The sequence below is a fragment of the Podarcis gaigeae genome, assembly GCF_964106915.1.
Source record: "Podarcis gaigeae genome assembly, chromosome: 8".
In the NCBI taxonomy this organism is placed as follows: Eukaryota; Metazoa; Chordata; class Lepidosauria; order Squamata; family Lacertidae; genus Podarcis; species Podarcis gaigeae.
The window spans coordinates 21286203-21305753 of NC_139684.1; the positions used below are offsets into that span (position 1 = coordinate 21286203).

Here is a 19551-nt window from a genome sequence, read left to right on the forward strand (position 1 = left end):
CCCTGAAAGAGGTTATGGCACCATAATGACTGGTGCACTCTTTCTTTTGCTTAGGCTTTTGTGAATCAACTCCCACATCGTCAGTGGGCTGTAGTACCTTGTGCTGCAACAAATTTGTTGTTTTTACAGGTGCTGCAAGAGCTCCCATTGTTATTGTCATTTCAAACTGAAATGACTGCTCTTCTAGAATTAAATGAGATTGAGATTTTATGCGTGTGTGAGAAAAAAGGAAAAGGGAGTCATGCCAGTTATGATTAAAAGTCAGGAGATTGACAAAAACAGAGAAAATAGCAGTATGATGCAAAACCATGTTCTTTCTATACTATGTATCGAAACTATACTGTACAGTGGTACCTCAGGTTACAGATGCTTCAGGTTACAGACTCTGCTAACCCAGAAATAGTACCTCAGGTTAAGAACTTCGTTGCAGGATGAGAACAGAAATCGCGCGGCAGCAGCGGGAGGCCCCATTAGCTAAAGTGGTACCTCAGGTTAAGAACAGTTTCAGGTTAAGAATAGACCTCCAGAACAAATTAAGTTCTTAACCAGAGGTACCACTGTACTTTGTATTTTTCGTATTTTATTATTAGGCAGAGTTGGGGTTTCTTAATTGGTGGTTGTAATTTTTTTGTGGAAAAAATTCCTCAAAAAGCAGACCATGCATTTTTTAGCAAATAAAAATTTTTGCTTATTCCAAACAAGTTTGACCAGTATATAAAATACATATTTATTTGTGTTTCATGATATGAGTTCTAGTCATGATCCAGAGTTCATTGTTTGTCTGTTTGATGCGAGAGACTACTGAAAGGAAAAGTTTGAGCAGCCTTATGCTAATTCCCTAAACTGCTTTTTTAAATTCAAAGAGTTTATTTTTTTAAAACACAGTGTGTGTTTCAGGTGAACTGCTGAAAGGAAAATTCACAGAATAACTTTGGTATGCAAGTAGATGCCATGCACACATGCGTATTGATCTTTGACTCCATTTAACTGAGTGCCAATAAGCAGGTAGGATTCTGTGGGTTGTGTGCAATGTTACCCTTACTTAGAGTAGACCCACTAAAATTAATGGACCTAAGTAATGCCTGTTAATTTTAATGGATGGTTTTCAGTGGGTTTGCTCTGAGTAGAACTGATATTGTATATAGCCACAAACCTATGGCATTTGTGCTGCTTTTGTTAAATCCTGGACAGTTTGCATAACTCAACATCTCTCTCTCTCTTTTCTTTTCTCTCCTCCTTCATCTCCATCTGGTCGTGGTGCCACCTGTCTCTTCCTGTGCTGAATGTTGTACAGGTAAGTAATGCCGTACTCCTTACTCAGTGTCTGCTGTGTTAATTTTGCTGTTACCTCTTTGATGAATGTGTCCCACTTCTTGACTTGGAATAATGTATTTCAGCCTCTGAGTGACCTTTGGAGGATGTGCTTGAGCAGTTTTGCTAAGTGGTAGATGAGGATGGTGTGACATCTCAAGAGGGCCTAACTGGCAGCTTTGCCAGTACTGCTGCTTCCTTATGGATATGCGCTAAAAATCAAATGCTCACTAAGGCATCTGAATGCCACAGCAAAATAATAGATTTTGCCCCTTGTTGTCACTTTGTTCTGGTTTCTTGTGAGCAAATCTTCAATATGCCTTGCTGCTTCTTTTTTAAATAGTAAAGGCAGTCAAGTATCTTTCAAATAGGCCAGTTGCATATTGTTCGAGTGCATGTGCGTTTGTAGTGGGGTTAGGTGCAGTTTGTTATGCAGTTTCCAAAACAATTCCCCCCCCCCCACCTTTCCTCTGACCAAATATTTTTTTTAATGGTGTGGCACATTATAGCAGATATACACTCTTTGGCCGAAATATATATTGCTAGAGATAATTTAGTTTGGCCTCCGGTTCTAAATATTTGCACTGAGGCAACACCAGCATGACACCCTATTTTTGTGAAGCTGCCCCAAGATTATAACCAGCTGACCCTTGTGGGAAAACTTTCAGTGTTTGCAATGGTGTGAATGTTTAAAATACTGGTGGTCAGATTGGAATGATAGCACAAGCACCCTGCTATGCCTCTGACTGTGACTGTGACTGGCGAGACAGAATCAAGCATTTGGAGATCTATGAAACCAGGGTACACACTTACTGCTCCCTTTGCCCACTGAAAATGATAATTGAAATTTTACACCCACCCACACATACAAAATTATTTATTGTAACCCACTCATGGTGCTTATGGTGCGACATACAAACGTAATAAGTAAATAGAATAAAATTGGGGAGGTGCACTACACATCTGGATTTGGGCGATAAATATTTCAGATGAGAGAGTTAAGAGAGATTGTGACTTCCAGGATAAGTTTGTGTGAGAGAGTGGCCTTTCATAAACTAGATGGTTATGCAAAATACTGTACTCTGAAATCCATGTTAGGTGCCCAGATACTCCTTTCCATAATATTACTTGTTCGGTCAGGGATGGGGAACCTGCAGCCCTACTAGTGCTGTTTCCCTTGTGTTGCATTTTAGGGGAGGGACATATCCATTTGTGCTCTGTGTAGCAGACGTGACAGGGAACCTCTGGCCCTCTAGATATTGTTGAGGACTACAAACTCCTATCAGCAATATCCATCATTGTAAGTGGTCATGGATGATGGGTATTGTAGCTCAGAAACAACTGGAGGAACACAGGCTCCCTGTTGCCTGTGTTGGAGCATAGGGACAAAATAACAGTGTTCACCACCACCAGAGAAATTGCATGAATGAGCGGTTAAATAGCCAACCCACATGAAGCTGTTTTTCACACCTGTCTCCTAGTATCAGATCTGGCACCTTTTGCATAAAATCTCACACCCTTTACACAGATTACTGTGTCCCTCAGGCTTTCAGAGTGACAGACTTTCCCGTTCTCGATGTCACTTGGGCAGTTAGATCCCCTTGTAAGCACTGTGACATTTTAGTTGGCTGTGCTGTCACCCCTTTGCTGCTTTTGGGGGTGCCCTGCATCAGATCCCAGCCATTATTATTTTAAAAAGTGTTATTTTCAATGTTCCACTGTTCTTCTTGTGAGGAGATCAGAAGGGCTCAAACTATATTATTCAGTTTTCAAGTATTATTATATGAATGATGGGCATCAGTTTTATTATGCTTATTTCTGTATTGCGGACCTGTCAGAAGTTTTAATTCAGGTCCACATTGCAGTGCAGCAACATCTGGAGGGCCACAGGTTACTCAACCGTAATCTTAGAAGGATCAAGATACATTCAAGTGATGGGAAACATCACTCTGTCAGTTAGAGCAGATAATTCTGGACTAGATGAATGAATGAATCCTGTTATAAGGCCGTTTCTTATGGAAATCTTTGGACCAGAGCTGGATATTGTGGTTTGTCAACATCTGCCAGGTCTACACAGTGGCTGCAGATGTGGCTGAGGAGAACTAGCTATTTGTCAGTTTGGTAAAGGGATGGGAGAAGTGTATAAACTATTAAGTGAGATGAGGAGATTGCTTCCCAGCAAAGCCTGTTTTTGCTAATGAAGAAATAGCTGCTTATCAGTCAGAAGGAGGTCTTTGAAAGCTTGTTCAAGGGTTAAAGTTACAGGCTGGAGTGCTCTTTACAGTCCTCTTAAGCATAAGGACTCCTTTGGAATGTGTGAAAGAGGCAAGTGATGTTGAAGATAAGAATGAACTCTGAACTGCCTTACTATGCTGCAATCCAGTTTGTGCATTAATGTCCCACAACAGAAAGAGCAGAATAAATTTCCCACACACTTGCGCTCTTTTTTTTAAAAAAAAAAAGTATGAGGAAATCGCTTGATTATTAAGATCCTTGAGAATAAATGAATATTACACAGGCTTCTGAAGTGGAATAAAATAATTAAGTGGTGTTCTACAGTGGATAATAAATAATTAAGCCTGGCTCATGTTTTAACTGGAAGGTGTGTTCAGACTAATTTAGTCAAATGTGACTGTTTTGAATAGTTATTTCATTTATTTACACCAGTGGAATGGTAGGTAGATAGCGAAAGCTCTTTATGCAAAGCGTTTTGCATTGATGTAGCTAAATCAGTGCTAGTTATAAAGTATGTGCATTCTGACACCAGATTATCAGGGAACAGTTTCAGGTAACTGGAGACTCAGAAATGTGGTGGAAAAGAGCAGTGCACCAATTGACACAGTGACAATCACTCAATGGGGTGGGCACTTTTGTGGGAGGCAAAATCCCCATTGCAACTACAACAGGGGTCAGTAAGGTTTATCTTGTTTGGGATGGATCAGTCCCGCGGAGATCCCTCTGTGGACCGGATCACGTGTGAGCCTGTGGTTTTTGGCATCTGTGCGTGCGCAGACGCGATTTCCGGCACCATGGAAGTGAGTTCCTGTACCTCGCTGCAGTGGTTTAGCGCAGCGCAGCACATGAGCGGGCAACTCGATTCTGGGGCGGCTTGTGGGCCGGTCAAATGACCTCCGTGGACTTCTTCCGGCCCATGGGCCTTAGGTTGCTGACCCCTGAACTACAGTGTGCGATCTGACAAGTATGGGAAGAGGTGTTTAGGCTGGGTTATGGGGGCAGGTCAACATCATCTTCCTTGGATGGGCATTCACTAACGGATTCCCTACCACTCCACGCATATACATGCCTGTATTCTGAAAGGTTGTTCAGGGTTTTATTAGCAAAACCAAGGGCCAGGGTAAGAAGCTAGGTAAGAGAAATTGTAAGTGGTGCCTGCCGTTCCCAAGTTAACGATGCTCCCGAAGCAGTCACCTAAGATATCGCTTGTGGAAAAGATCAATTTACCTACTGTGGACCCCTTTATTTCTCTCTTAATGACCACCCACTTTTTGTGGGGAAGGGCCATGCAATTGTAAATGTCAGAGAGAAGCTTGCATGAACTTACCACTCATTTATTTGTACCACCAGCCCTCCAAAATGTGCCTGCCACATGCTTACAAGTTGCACCCCCTAAAACATAGTTATGCTCTGTTGTCATGGTAACCAGTTTTTTAAAAATGCTAATCTTACTTTGGTTGGTAATGCAGTTCTGCTAGGGATATCAGGCACAATTAAAATAAAATAAAATAAAGGCGAGTGCTTGGTTTTATTCCTCGACCCATTCAAATGTTTGAATAGCTTATGAATGGTCTGAATTTTATGAGGTGTTTGAAGTGCAGGTTTTGTGTGTGCATGTAATACACAAGTTGGGAAGGTAAGTGTGCAAATTCTACTTCCCAATTTATGTATTTTGTAATGAAGAACCCACCACCACCACCCACCCTCACCCTCTTGAGCCACACTTCAGACACTAAGTTATGCACGTGATTTTCTGCAAAGATAATCTCAGAGGAGAAGTGGGAGGAAGCAATGTTTAAAATGGAGCCAAAGTTTCTTTTCTGTTGCAAGTTATTTAATTTAGCACCACAGCCTGTGATCTTGCAGCTCCCTTCTGGTATAACCCTTTTTCTTCAAGGTGTCTGGACAGTGACAGTGATCAAGGAAAGCTGTTCTTTTATTTCCGCACTTGCATCAATATGATGCCAACTCAAATAAGGACAGGGGGTGCAAATTGTTAAGCTACTGCTGCATGGAAGGTGATGACTTCTCCTAGTGTTGCAGCACCATATGTTTGGATGACCCTAGTGCACACATGTTCCCATTGTCCAGGGCCCACTGGTAAATTGCAGATAGTGGGATTCTAATTTAGCAAAACATCTTTGAAAACGTGGTGAGGTTTTTAGGACTAAATTACTGCACTAAGTGCCAAGACCTCAGCACCACAAAGGGTCTTACATATAACATAGTTATGGAACCTGATTTCTGCTCTACGTTGTCAAGTCCTCGGGGACAGAGATGGCAATCTGTGTTGGAACCTCTGATAGGTCAAGAGAGGAGTTTGCCATAGAGGAGAGTTCTGTGGACCACTGCTTAGCTTGAACAGACCATTCCAACTCCCTGTTCCAGTACTCATGGAGGTAGGATATCTGTCTGTGAATCACCAATACAAGTAGGCACTGTGACAGAACAATTAACATGCCACTGAGAATCCGCCCCCCCAAGTAAAATAGAGCAAAAGAGAGCCCTTTTAATTTTAACGCCCCAGTAATATTGTTAATCTCTTATGCAGCATGTTAAAAACCCCTGGAATCATCTCCAAGAAGAAGACCCCAGAACGCCTCTCCCTCTGTGTGTGTATCCAATTAGCAAACTGAGCCTGGCACCCAGAATCTTCTTCATTGACAATAGAGCAAGCACAGCTATCGAAGAAGTTTTATCACCCACTAGTGTATGCAGACCCATAAAAAATTGCAGTCCCTGAAACGGGGACCAAGGCACAGTAGGCTTGGTTGGAGGGATTCAAGGAGGGGGCAAGGGTCACAGGTCAGGACCTTTCTACAGGATGAACAGAAGCGGCTTTGACTCGTTAGTGAAATGACCGTAATGGATGATGGGCTTAAAAACAAGGTCTCTTGGGAGGGTAGAGAAGGCAAGAAACATAGAATCCCAAAGTGCCAATATTTTAAGAAACACCCCCCCTTTTTTTTCTTTCTTTTTCCATAAATAATGCTGATGTTCCAAGATTCACATGCATATGTGGTGTTGTGGACAGACAGAGTGTAGGGTTTGTAGTGTTCATGATTAACCACAAATAATTATTTTTTCCGCTTAAAATGACCCCAAGGCAGCTTTATAGAAAAAAATAGGCTCAAGTCACTCAGTCAACCCCAGAACAAATTGAGGGCCATTTCACATGATCATCTTTGAAGTAGAAGCAGGGAGCATTTTCCTTTGGGTATTCACATGTTAAAACAGTCCTGTGAAATGACCCCTTGTGATAAAACTGCTAGCCTGGGGTGAGGGTGGAGAAAGGCTTGAGGGAAGGTTTTGTGTGTGTTTCTTTTTCTTTTAAATAATGTGTAATAACTTTTGTGTTATAAATACAGTTTTGCACTTTCTTTTTAGAATAAACTTTTACTTTCTCTGTGAATAAACAATATATTGTGCTGATCACATCAATAAATGTTGTATTGAATTCACCCTGCTCTTTTCTGAGTTAGTTTGAAGAACAATACATGCACATATTATAGGTTCCACAGAATCTCTGGTCTGCCACAGCCTAAGATGCAGGGAAAGAATGTTAGACAGGAATGGCAAAAAAAGTGTAAGAGGGTTGTGTGTTTTTTCTAGCCGCTAATACTGGAAATCTTGTTGCTAGTCAGCTAAAATACCTAGACCACAGAGAGCTAGTCACATGTGAGTGTTTTATTACCATAGAATTAGCTACCTTTTAAAAAAATTAAATAGGCACTGCACTCCTTCTCTCTTTTTAATTTGTTCAAAGCCATACAAGGCCTTTTCAGCTTACCCGCTGAGTGTACATTTTGCTGTGCGTACCACAGCTGCCTGGTCATAGAAGGGAACCTTGAGAAAGGAGACTGTGTAGAGTTCTTTTCAAGGTTGCTTAATGATGTATTTCAAATACTAATGTGAAAAGGTGGTGGTGGGGAAAGTGAGAATGAACAGCACTTTGGATGGGCCACCCACCCCCATATGGTTGGGGAGAGGAGAATCTGTAAAAAGTGAGGTTTCAAATGCCACCCACAGCTGAGTCTCTCTGACCCCGGAAGGAAATATATAACACCACCTCCTCCTCCTCCTCCTCCTCCTTCTTCTTCTTCTTCTTCTTCTTCTTCTTCTTCTTCTTCTTCTTCTTCTTCTTCTTCTTCTCCTCCTCCTCCTCCTCCTCCTCCTCCTCCTTCTCCTTCTCCTCCTCCTCCTCCTCTCCTCTCCTCTCCTCTATCTCTGTTTTTGTTTTTGTTTTTTGCCTGTAGCTGTTTCATTGTGGAGGAGGGAGGTAAAGTAGAAGTGAATTTAGAGAACCTGGTGATCATTCCTCTGCCCTTTCCCATGAGAATGGTATTACAGTATAAGAAGCAGGAGAGGAAGCGGGGGGGGGGGGGAGGGGGAGAGGGAGGGAGGGAGGGAGAATAAATATGAATGATAAGAGATGGGTTGAAAGTGTTGCCTGATGGGCAGCACCCTTTCAGGTTTCTATATCTCTCTGAGCTTGCATTAATTTTTAATCACTTCCTCCAGTTGGTATGTAACAATCATCTTTAGGTTGACTTTGTGCACTGGCTCCTGCGTTTGCTGGGTTTTTGTTTTTTGCCTGCAAGCTGAGTAGGGCTGGGTCTCTAAAATTAAAATGGGATGAAACATGACCTTAACTTTTGGGTGAGATCCTGGCCTTGTGACACCAGTATAAAAACAGATACCTTTGCTTGGCTGGTCTCTCCCCAACCCCCCTACCCCCTTCACAAAACACCAGCTCCAGCCTCCTTGTGCTTCTAGGATTAATTTTCACATCTGGGCTGCAGATGCAAAGGCGAGGATCCATTGTGGATAATTATGCAGTTGACGTCCTCTTCTCAAGCAGCTGCTGGCATTTTTATACATGGCCTGTCTGTTGCAGTTTCACCCGTAGGTTTAGGGGATTTGATTTGTACATCATCTCTCTAGTCACATAAATATTTGGGAGGATGTGTAATGTACCTAGCCTCTGTTTTTGTTTTTGAACCATCTAGTCCAGCATGGATCAAGCCAAAAGCCCATGTAATCCAGCATTCTGCTGTTACAGTGGCCAATCAGATTCCCCAATAGAAGCCTTCAAACAGGACCTGAGTGTGACATCGCTCTCCCTACTTGTGACTCTTAGCAAATGGCTTTCAGAGGCATACTGCATACATACATACATACATACATACATACATACATACAGTGGAGGTAGCACACACAATCTTGGCTAGTAGCCATTGATAGCCTTATTCCCTGTTAAATTGCCTAAAAGCCATTCAAGTTGGTGGCCATCAGTACGTTTTCTCGTAGCAAATTCCATGCTTTAATGATGCAGTGTGTGGAAGTACTTCCTCTTTTCTACCCTGAGTCTCCCACCATTCAGTTTAGCTGGATTTCCCCCATTGTTTGTTAGAAGGGAGAAACAAAACAGCCCAGATTGGTTTGTTCACAGTAAACCATTAACTACGGTTTATAGCAGTGGTGTCCAAACTGTTTTCAAAGAGGGCCAGATTGGATGAAGTGAAGGGCCAAGAGGGCCAACCAAAGTTGTTGAGCTTTTTGGGGGGATTGAAGTTGTTGAGATCTTTTTAGGATTTTACCCCAGGAAATAAACTGCCACAGGGGCCGGATTAAAACGACCGGCAGGCCGGATTAGGCCCCCGAAATGGACTTTAGACATGCCTGGTTTATAGTGATGTGGGAATTAGGCCACTGTCAAAACAAACTCCTTGCTGCCTTTAGAAATGTACAATGCAAGTGTTCTTGTGTTTAGACTGTCAGGTGTCCTGCAAGGTTGAATTTAGGATAGTTTTTATGATTCAGGGATGTTGGCTGGCAAATGTAGGGAAACCACTTGATCTGTCAGAATATCAAGGGCACCTTTGAAGAGTAAGGGCCCCTACAAACATCCCTTTTTATTGTGCATTCATAACGACTAGTTCTCATCATGATGGTATTGGTTTTATTAGACACGATCCCCATTTTGAATACTGTTTTGCATCTGCAGAAGTTTCAGGGCGGATGTACTTTGTATCCAATCACTTCATGTCCTGTAATTTGCTGCTGAAATCCTGTAACTTTTCAAACTGTGAATGTTCCAGGGTTTTTGTTGTTTGTTTCTGCCCTGCTGTACTGCAAAAGGGCCCTTCTGGGTGGCAGTAATGCTATGGCACTGGGGGGGGGGGAGCATTGCTGAACAACTAATAAAACATAATGAACATTATAAATCCATTGCTAATGCATATTTATTGTGTCAGTGACATTTTGGAGAATAAGCCCCTCCCCAAAAAAATTCTAGAGGGACCCTAACAGATTTATTTGGGCAGTACTTTTTTAGACTTGAGTCCTCTTCTAGCATCTGCTGAAGTGGACTCTAGTCTGTGAAAGCTTATGCCATAAGAAATTTGTTGGTGCCCTAAGGCTCTCTTGTTGCTGCAAGAGGCTCCTATGACTATCCCTTTCACAGATGGATGTGTGTTCACTGCTAGGAAATTATTTAATGACAGGTGGCAACACTCAGGCTACTTCCAGTGGCTATAGTAGTGAGTGAGTGTGAGAAGAGGGGCTGCAGAGTCATATTCAGAGTAGTACTCATTGAAATTAATGGACACGACAAGCTTAGGCTCATTATTTTTAATTGATCTACTTTGAGTAGGACTTGTTTACAACCCTAGTTACTGATTTATAAGTGTTTTTTTTAACAGCGTATAGGATTAAAAGGGGGTGGGGAAGGTCCGATATGTGGTGTTTGCCTTTCTCAGTAGATAGTTGAGGAAAACCACACATGCCGAATTAAAAAAAAATGCAGCAAAGTGCAGGTTTTTGCCATGTGCACACACGCCTTTTCTAGATAAATGTCTTCCTGTGACTTTAAGAATGTCTGCAAAATGAGTCAGCTCAGCTACAGGAGGCGTCAGACAGGCCAGGCAGACTGAGGGAGATGGGTGGGGGAGGGCGATGGCAAGGGAGGAGGTGGAGGGAGTGCGCTCAGAGGACAGAACAGCCACAGTCTGGGCTCTCAGCCTCCTGGCTAGACTGTAGAAACTTCTAATGGAGCTCCTGAGCTCAGCTCTCCACCCTCCCCTTCCTGAAGCTTGGCTGGAGGGGAGGGGAGGGGGGAACCTGGCTGGCTTTTTTGTCATGCTCTTCCACTGCACAGTGACCTTGCCTGCAAATAGCACACAGGAATTCAGAAGGGGCGTCTTACACTTGGAGTATTGGTACAGGCAGAAAATGAGTGTACACATGAATGAATGAATGAATGAATAAATAAATAAATAAATAAATATATAAATAAATAAATCAGAGTAGGAATCTCATTCTGTTGCAACACAGTTTTTCGTTCTGTGCTGAAAAGCATGTCTTGGTGTGCTGTTTTAATATAAATCAGAGAGAGCTTATTCTGTCCTCCCCCCCCCCCCCAACTTTCATTTCATCTGATTGCTTCTTTTGCAGTCTCCAAACATTTTCATCAAGGTAGCAGGCAAGTGGGTATATTTTTTTTAGAAAGGTGACCCTCTTGGGGGTGGGGGTGAACTATGTGGATAAACAAGGAAGAAATTATCCAGTTACTCTGAACTGTGTCTGTATCAATGTGGCATAAGGAAGTTAGTGATCACTTTGTGTGTAAAGTGTTCACATAAAGCAGAATTTAAACATTGAATATTAAAAGGTGGACAGGTTGAAAATGTACATAGTGTGAAATGAGGAAATTAGAGATTTTAAAGTGTTTTTACATAAACACTTAAGCAAAAATATATGCATAGGGGACAAGTAGATATGGTTTTACGTTTTCTGCTTTAAAATATTTTAAATTTTCCCCTCCCTGGACAAGTTTTAAAAAATAATGATTTGACCTATTGCATTACAGGATTTCCTAACTTTTTAATTTAATTTAATTTAATTTTTAAAGAGTACTTCACTCTGAGTTCAGGGTTACATTGGAGTTCCATTTCTGAAATATTTTCACCCCTTTAAAATAACCTTTTCACAATAAACACTGTCCAGACATTATGCCCAAACAGGAAATATCATCTAGTGTTGGGGGCATTGTGGCCGTATTTACCAGCCCTGACTTCTCTGATGTTGACCTTCTCATTCTCAGCAAGGAGACTGAAAGGGGATTATCATCATTCACTTGAATGCGAGTAGAAGCCTCTCTGCAATTGGTAACCCTGATGAAACAGGTTTCTTCATACCACAGAGGCCTCTACACATATTCAAATGAACACCGACCTTCCCTGCTCAACACATGATGATGTTATTATTTGATCACCTTTTATACATCTCAAAATGATTTACAAAGGTATTATAAACAGCCAAAAATAGCTTTAAAAACAACTGAATATATATTTTAAAAAACAATACAAAGTGAATACCCAAGACAAAGACCCTTTCATCCAGCTGGAAAACTTGTACAAACAAAAAAGTCTTCAGTTGTTTGCAGAAGTGCAGATAAGTAGGTTCCTGTCATGCTGTTGCACCAAACAGGGGTGCTCTAAATTACTGTGGAGTGAGCTTCTGATACTTTTGGACTTGAAAGAGAAACTCCCGCATAACACAGTGACCTTCTGGGTATATAAGGGATAAGGTGGTCTCTCAGGTAACCTGGACCTGAGTTGTATTTGTTAGTACCAAAACCTTTATTTGTTAGTACCAAAACCTTGAACATGGCCCCAACATAGGTTGATATTTCCTTTTTCCAGGCGTAACACCTGAACACACTTCTGTCCGATGAATCAAATAGCTACGGGGAGGGAGTAAACGTCAGTGTTATTGACTGTTCATCTCCTGCTTTCTTGCTGATTTTACAAACAAATTGGCTTCTTGTTACTGAATCCTGAAGTTAACCTTTAGCCATTATATCAAAAGGACAGATTCACAGAAGCAGGTTGTTCCACCTGCTTTCTTTCACTACCCTTTATTGTGTAATCTGTGACTGTGCCAGATGCTTCTTCAGACGTATATTAGAAATGTGTAATGTGTAAGAAAGGGAAAATTGATTATGCAGAAGTGGCTTTAATTAAAACTTGTTTTTCACGTCTGCTCTCCTTTGTTTATGTCTGTGTGGCAAGGCAACGCCACTCCCTGTAGTGGGAACTTCTTGGAGAAGTTCAGCTGCTGGTGCAATCAAAGGTAATTTTGTTTGTGCAAGATATTTATCTCTGAAGCAATGGCCAAGAATAGGGGTTAAGGAGAGGACAGGAGGCAGAAAGCACAGTGCCTCCACCTGACTGTCAATCCTTATAACTTTTTAATGGCTTCCTAATGGAGTCCCATGCCATTCTGTCTTGAGGTTTCCTGAAGTACATTGGTTACTACAGTTCTACAGTGACTTAAGGAATGAATGACAGCAAGCACTGATCCAAATAGTTGATGCATCAATTTGAGCATTTACCATCTAGTAGCTGCCTAATTCAGCATCCCCTCACTTGTTTCTGCATGTGCTTCAGCTGGGCATCAAAGCATATTCTACCCAAAGTGCAATTCTTCTGGGGGACACTGGGACAATGTCCCAATTTGGGGATAGTGGTTTAGGTAATTAGAACTGTTCCCACATTACATTGGTAAAAGAAGTAAACCAACTCTATGAGTTATTGAGTGGCGTTCATACATCTTGTTGTTGGAAGCTAATGAGATGCAATCTTGCAAGAATTTACCCTTGGCTACTAGGGGACTCTTGAGAGTGGCTAGGCTTTTGCAACACATGCTGAGTTGTTCAAGGCAACTGCTTATGATGGATTTAAAAATAATAATTGTAATTGATAGTGACAAAAATTACTGTTTCCAGGATAGCCCCAGTGTGAGATGTTAGCCACTCCAGGTCTACACTGACTGGACAGTGGCTCTCCAGGAGTCCTTCCAGCTGTACCTGAGGTTCTAGAGAATGAACATGACACTATTTCCATGCAGACTCTGCCATTGAATTATGGATTTCCTACCTACACTAGAGTTGTTTCAGTGAGGAATGTGCCAGTTTTCAAGGAAGGCGGCTCAGTTTTAGCTTTCAGGTGCAGACTGTGACAACATAAGCAAATTTTGTTGGTTTGGGCAATTCATGACACCCTTGAGTTGATAATTGAGGTTTCATTTTGTTTTGGGCAAAGCTGTAAATAAATACTAGGCAAATAACAGTTGGGAATGTCACCACCTAAAACATTCGGGACAAACATTTCTGCTCTTTCTCTGGGTTCTCCAGACTGCTTGGTAAATGCCAACCAGCAATATAGGAAGCTGCCTTATGTAGAGTCATGCCACTAGTCTATCTAGCTCTATATTGTCTACACTAGGAGCAGCTCTCCAGGGTTTCAGACTCAGAGGATATTCTTAGCAGCACCCGGAGATGCCAGGGATTGAACCTAGGACCTTCTGCATGCAAAGTGGGTGCTCTAACCACTGAGCTACGACCCTTCCCTTAAGACATAGGAAGCTGCCTTATACTCAATCTGTCTATCTCAGTATTGTCTGCATGCCAAGGTTTCATGAAGGGGTCTCTCCTGGCCCTACCTGGAGATGACAGGGATTGAACTTGGGACCTTCTGCATGTGAAGCATGCTCTATTGCTGAGCTATGGCACTTTTCCACCTGGGTAATGTTGTTTCAGCCTCACCAGGGAAATTTGAGAGGGCTTAGGACCTGTAATTTTGTGTGTGTGTGCAACAGATTCTCTTCTTGATTACCTCTTTTTGTTTCTCTTTAAATGCTCATTACCAAAATACTTTTACAATGAATTTTTTGTCTTTTCTTCTAACCCCAATGGGTCATAGTGACTTTAAAACTTCTAGAAGTATATCCTAGTCAGTTCCGTCTAGACTATTTTATTATCTAATCTGATAATCACAACAAGGTGGAATGTCTGTGGAACTTTGTATCTCATTTTTACAGTTTCATAATTATCACTTCAAGATCACTGTCAAAGTACACCACCTATCTGTATCCCTATTTGCAGCTACTTTGTGAGGTGGGTTCTTGTGCCCATTTTACATATGAGAAACTGAGCTTTACTTTAATGGTAATCTAAGACCACAGGCATGACTTTCTCTTTAAATGCCCATTACCAAAATACTTTTACAATGAATTTTTTGTCTTTTCTTCTAACCCCAATGGGTCATAGTGACTCTAAAACTGCTCGAAGTATATCCTAGTCAGTTCCGTCTAGACTATTTTTTGTCTTTTCTTCTAACCCCAATGGGTCATAGTGACTTTAAAACTGCTAGAATTATATCCTAGTCAGTTCCGTCTAGACTATTTCATTATCTAATCTGATAATCACAACAAGTGGAATGTCTGTGGAAATTTGTATCTCATTTTTACAGTTTCATAATTATCACTTCAAGATCACTGTCAAAGTACACCACCTATCTGTATCCCTCATTGCAGCTACTTTGTGAGGTGGGTTCTTGTGCCCATTTTACATATGAGAAACTGAGCTTTACTTTAATGTAATTTAATGTTACTTTAAGGTAATCTAAGACCACAGGCATGACTTTCAGGTGTGACTTTTACACCCCCAGTGTACAACCTCTTACCTTTAACTTGCTCAATTATTAATTACTGAAACTAAGCTATATTAGTAATCCAGATAATTTTGTAATGGTATAGAAATGCAAAAGGAATGCCACATGTCAGAATGAATGCCACATGTATATTTGGAAAAAGTAACCCTGGATGGTTAATTCCAGTCAAAGGCGACTATGGGGTGCGGTGCTCATCTCGCTTCAGGCCGAGGGAGCCAGCATTTGTCCACAGACAGCTTTCCGGGTCATGTGGCCTGCATGACTAAACTGCTTCTGGCGCAACAGAACACCATGACAGAAGCCAGAGCACACGGAAACACTGTTTACCTTCCTGCCACAGCGGTACCTATTTATCTACTTGCATTAGTGTGCTTTCGAACTGCTAGGTTGACAGAAACTGGGACAGAGCAATGGGAGCTCACCACTGTCACACAGATTAGAACCGCCGATCTTCTGAATGTGGCTATACCAAGTTCAGTGAAATCTGTGTTTATTTCCTAAGGTCCCTAGTGGTGCTGTCTATAACACCACAGGTTCTTTTTGAGATTTTAACACCAGCCCAAGCTAGGATGGGTCTAGCAGGGTGCAATAATCTATTCTTTTCAACCCACACACCCATGAATTTGGTGTAGGGCAGGGTGGAAAGAGGCAAGAGAGAGTACCAACACAGGTTAAAGATCTAAGCACGTGTGGAATGCAGGGGTTATCTGACCCCCTGCAAAACCTCTGTGCAAATGAACTCTTAGACTAACCTTGGAGAATTTATGAACCGATATCTGTGAATAGCGGTATCTGAAAAGCAATTTTGTCTTGATAAATGAGGGGAGGGTGCACAACCAAGTCTGGGTGGAATCGCTCAGTGATGACAAAGCCTGGAAAGATTTATTTAGGCAAGCTGCAGTAATGATTTACTATGATAATGGTCATCTACACATTCAGAATACGTTGTCTTATGCATGCTGAGGGATTTGGGTGTACAGTAGACGATTCCTTCCCTCACTACAATTTAATTCATAAATATTTGCCTTTGTGGGGGCGGGGAGAAGGGAAGGTCTCCCACCTTGTCAGCTTGCTTTTCAACTCCCTGTATGTACATATCCACCAGAAGGAAGGAAAATGGTAAAGGGAATAAATTATTAGATCTGTGAAAAACGGTACCAGTTTCAAATGAAAAATGGCACATCATTCACTCTTGGAACAGCCAAGCATCCTCTACTTGAATTTGGGCCATTTAAAAAATGTTTTGGGAAGAGGGAGTGGAAGAAGCAGAGAGGCCTGATGATTATATGTAGATTTCTTTTCTGAGCCTAGTTTTATTTTAGAAAGTTTTCCAGTATTATCAAAGTTGATTAAGAAATGTGCCTTGTTTTCCTTAAAAATAGGAGGCCATCTAATCTATATACCTACCTAGCAGGCTGTCTTGCCAGCCAGCCATCAGCATCTCTTTTTGAGTAACAAGCTATCATCTTCCACAGTTGTTACCTTTTTGACAATACCATTTCCTTGAGAGGGCATCTAAAAGAAGCCGTGCTGAGTACTCGCTTACAAAAGGTTACATTGAACCAAGTCTCCTTAAGTGACATAATGAATATGAATACTGGGAGTAGGAAGCGTGCAAACAGTCATGTTTCGCAGAATCCTTGCTCAGTTCAAATGGAAAGATGGCAGAACCTGAGGGTTGTGTATGTATAGATCAAGCTAGCTAACATGGGATTCGACCTTATACCAGGTTAGATATATGGATGTTAAACAGCTTAGGGGACAGAGTGGTACACTGTAGCGCTTCACAGCAAACTTCCATGAGTCTCTCATGATCCTATTTTCTGGAAGCAACTCTGCAAGTAAGAGGGGATAGCATTGTTCCTCCAACTCTCAACTCACAGAGACATGCCAGTAAGGTATAGTTACTCCAAAAAAGGTATTCCTCAAAGGGCCATACCTCTGTGGTATAGTTCACAGAGTAAGGGGCATTAGAAAAGTTCTGGTGGCAAAAGCTGTCCCTTTTCAATTCATGGTAGGGAGTTTTTTTATTCTGTTTTGCTGAAAACAATCTTGCCTCCTCCAGTTTCCGCGCCACCCAGTTCAGAAAAATCCAGCATAAAGGGAAAGAAGATTCCTTAAACGGCAGTTCATGACCTTCCTTTTATGTTTTTAGCTAACTACGGGTGCTTTTCATTGCTGAAAAGTATACAGTGGTACCTCGGATTAAGAACTTAATTCGTTCTGGAGGTCCATTCTTAACCTGAAACTGTTCTTAACCTGAGATACCACTTTAGCTAATGGGGCCTCCCGCTGCTGCCGCGCAATTTCTGTTATCATCCTGAAGCAAAATTCTTAACCCGAAGTACTATTTCTGGGCTAGCGGAGTCTGTAACCTGAAGCGTCTGTAACCGAGGTACCACTGTATGGAGAAAGCAAAAGTTGCCTCTGTGCTTGCAGTTGTGTCTGGCCCTGTTGTGGGATGGACCACCCCAGGACTCATCCAACTTTAGAATGTATCTGATCCAGATACTCATATTGTGGAACAGCCTCTGATTTGGTGTAAAGCTGCCCATCTAGCCTAGTATGGTCTATTCTGACAGGCAGCAGCTCTCAGGGATCTCAGTGAGAGAAGGATCTTTCTATACGCTTCTGTAGGTGCCAGGGATTGAACCTGAGATGCAGAGCAGGGGCACTTCTTGCTGAGCTATGCAGAGTGCTAATTGTGTCAGTTAACTGTATGCTTGGATGATTGTGGATTTTTTGAGCATGTAGCTCAGGGAAGGAAAAAAGAAAAGCCTTGTAACACAGTCACAGGCAGGGATTTTACTTTTTTCCTACCTTTTCTTGATCACATCAACCCCGACTTCTCAGAATCTGGGCATTAGAACCCTGATGAGAGTGAAAGAAGAATATTCTAAGCCTCAGACAAGCAGTGGCACGTACCATCTGCCCAGAGGGACCTATCCTTTGCTTCCCTTCCCATCTGCTGTCTCCGAAAAGCACTAATGGTTCTCAGACTTCAGTGAACAAAGAAGGGAATAATATCTTGGCAGCCCTGACCTTGTTTTTCTTAGCGTGCTTTTCTCTCTTCCCCCAACACTGAGTTAGAGCGTTAGAAAATTGGGAAGACCAGAATAACTTAACCTGTCTTTCGTGTTCTGATAGTTTCAGAGTTGGACTCCAAACCAGGGTTCAGATCTCCCACTACGCCTTGAAGCCTAACCTATTTTGCAGCACAATTGTGAGGATAAATTAGAGGGTAGCAGGGAAGAGCTCCTTGGAAGAATGTAATGCAATGCATCATAAATGTAACAAATAAAAGAGAAATAGTGCAAAACCACAGGGGTCATTGCAGAATGACACTGAACACTATAACTGGGCATTTGAGAGTAGTGCTAATATCTGGGTGGTTATGGAAGTGATCTCTGCCCAGATGCCATGGCATGGCTATGAGTCTTAACCTCAGCTGCAGCTTCTCTTGCCCTCTCCCTGCCTGTTTCCACATGTTTCTGTGTGCCTTGTATTTTGGATAGTTTGCTCTCTTTGCGAAAGGCTTTTGGAAGCAAAGGGGTACAACTTTCACAGAAAGGAAGGTGGTGCAGGGAGTGGGGGACCAAGCAAGGATAAACCCATATGGTTTTTGGTCAGTCATGGTGGAATGCTTCTGTGTTAATCGTAGCTCTTTTGGTTTTCTGTAAATCTCCTCCCCACTCCCAATCCCCCAGCACTTTGGGGAGGTGGGTGGGGGGTTGTGCCTCTACCTTAATTGTCTCTTGATGAGAAAACCAAGTGGCTCAGCACCTCCAGGCTTTTTGCCACATTCTAGATCCTTCTCTGTACTTTTTCTCCCTCTCCCCCCCTTCCCTCTTCAGTGTTTGTGGAGCTGGAGACTGGCAAAGGTTCGCTGTTTTGTCGGTTTCTATGGAGCAGAGAAAACATAAGTCAGCCAGGCCTAGAAGATTTTTTTTTTAATGAAGGCAGAAAAAAGGGGGGTGGAGAAATATGATCCCACTGTACTCTACAGCCCAAATGTGGATTCCTTCTTCTTCAATTGAAGGGAAAAGCATTTCCCTGTCTTTTCTCTCTCCCACACCCTTGCAGATAGAGTTGCCCAGTCCAGATGCTGAAAGTAATTTAGAAGGTGTGTTTTTTTAAAAAAACAACAAAACTCAAAGGAGAAATTCCACAAGAGGTAGCTTCCTCCTCCATAGCACCACTGTGATGGTGGGTAGGGACACACACAGCTGGTGAAACTGTAAGTTTTCTTTCTGTGTCTCTCTTACAACAGAGGAGCCTGGACAGGGTCCGGTTGGTGAACTATATTTGCAGACCCTGGAGAGGTAGCAACATGCATAATCTAAAAGGGAAAGGTTTCTTTTCTTCTTCTTAAGTGTATTTTCATTAAAGATTTCTTGGTTTACAAAAGTATGTGTAATGTCTTTTTTTTCAAGTTACATTTTCTACAGATGAGTTTCATTTGTTGAGACATTAGTGTTACATTAGGAAG

General features: G+C 41.9%; 1 protein-coding gene and 1 long non-coding RNA gene across 5 annotated transcripts in view; one reads left to right on the forward strand and one right to left on the reverse strand.

Moving 5' to 3' along the window:
* The window catches only part of SKI (SKI proto-oncogene), a 151629-nt gene that overhangs the window by 62155 nt on the left and 69923 nt on the right, over positions 1–19551 (forward strand). The gene's annotated exons all lie outside the window — the stretch shown is intronic.
* Positions 5465–7745, reverse strand: LOC310850932. The gene is made up of 2 exons (XR_014567488.1): positions 6983–7745; positions 5465–5958 (listed from the first exon to the last, which is right to left on the reverse strand). It is a non-coding gene; the product is annotated as an uncharacterized lncRNA (long non-coding RNA).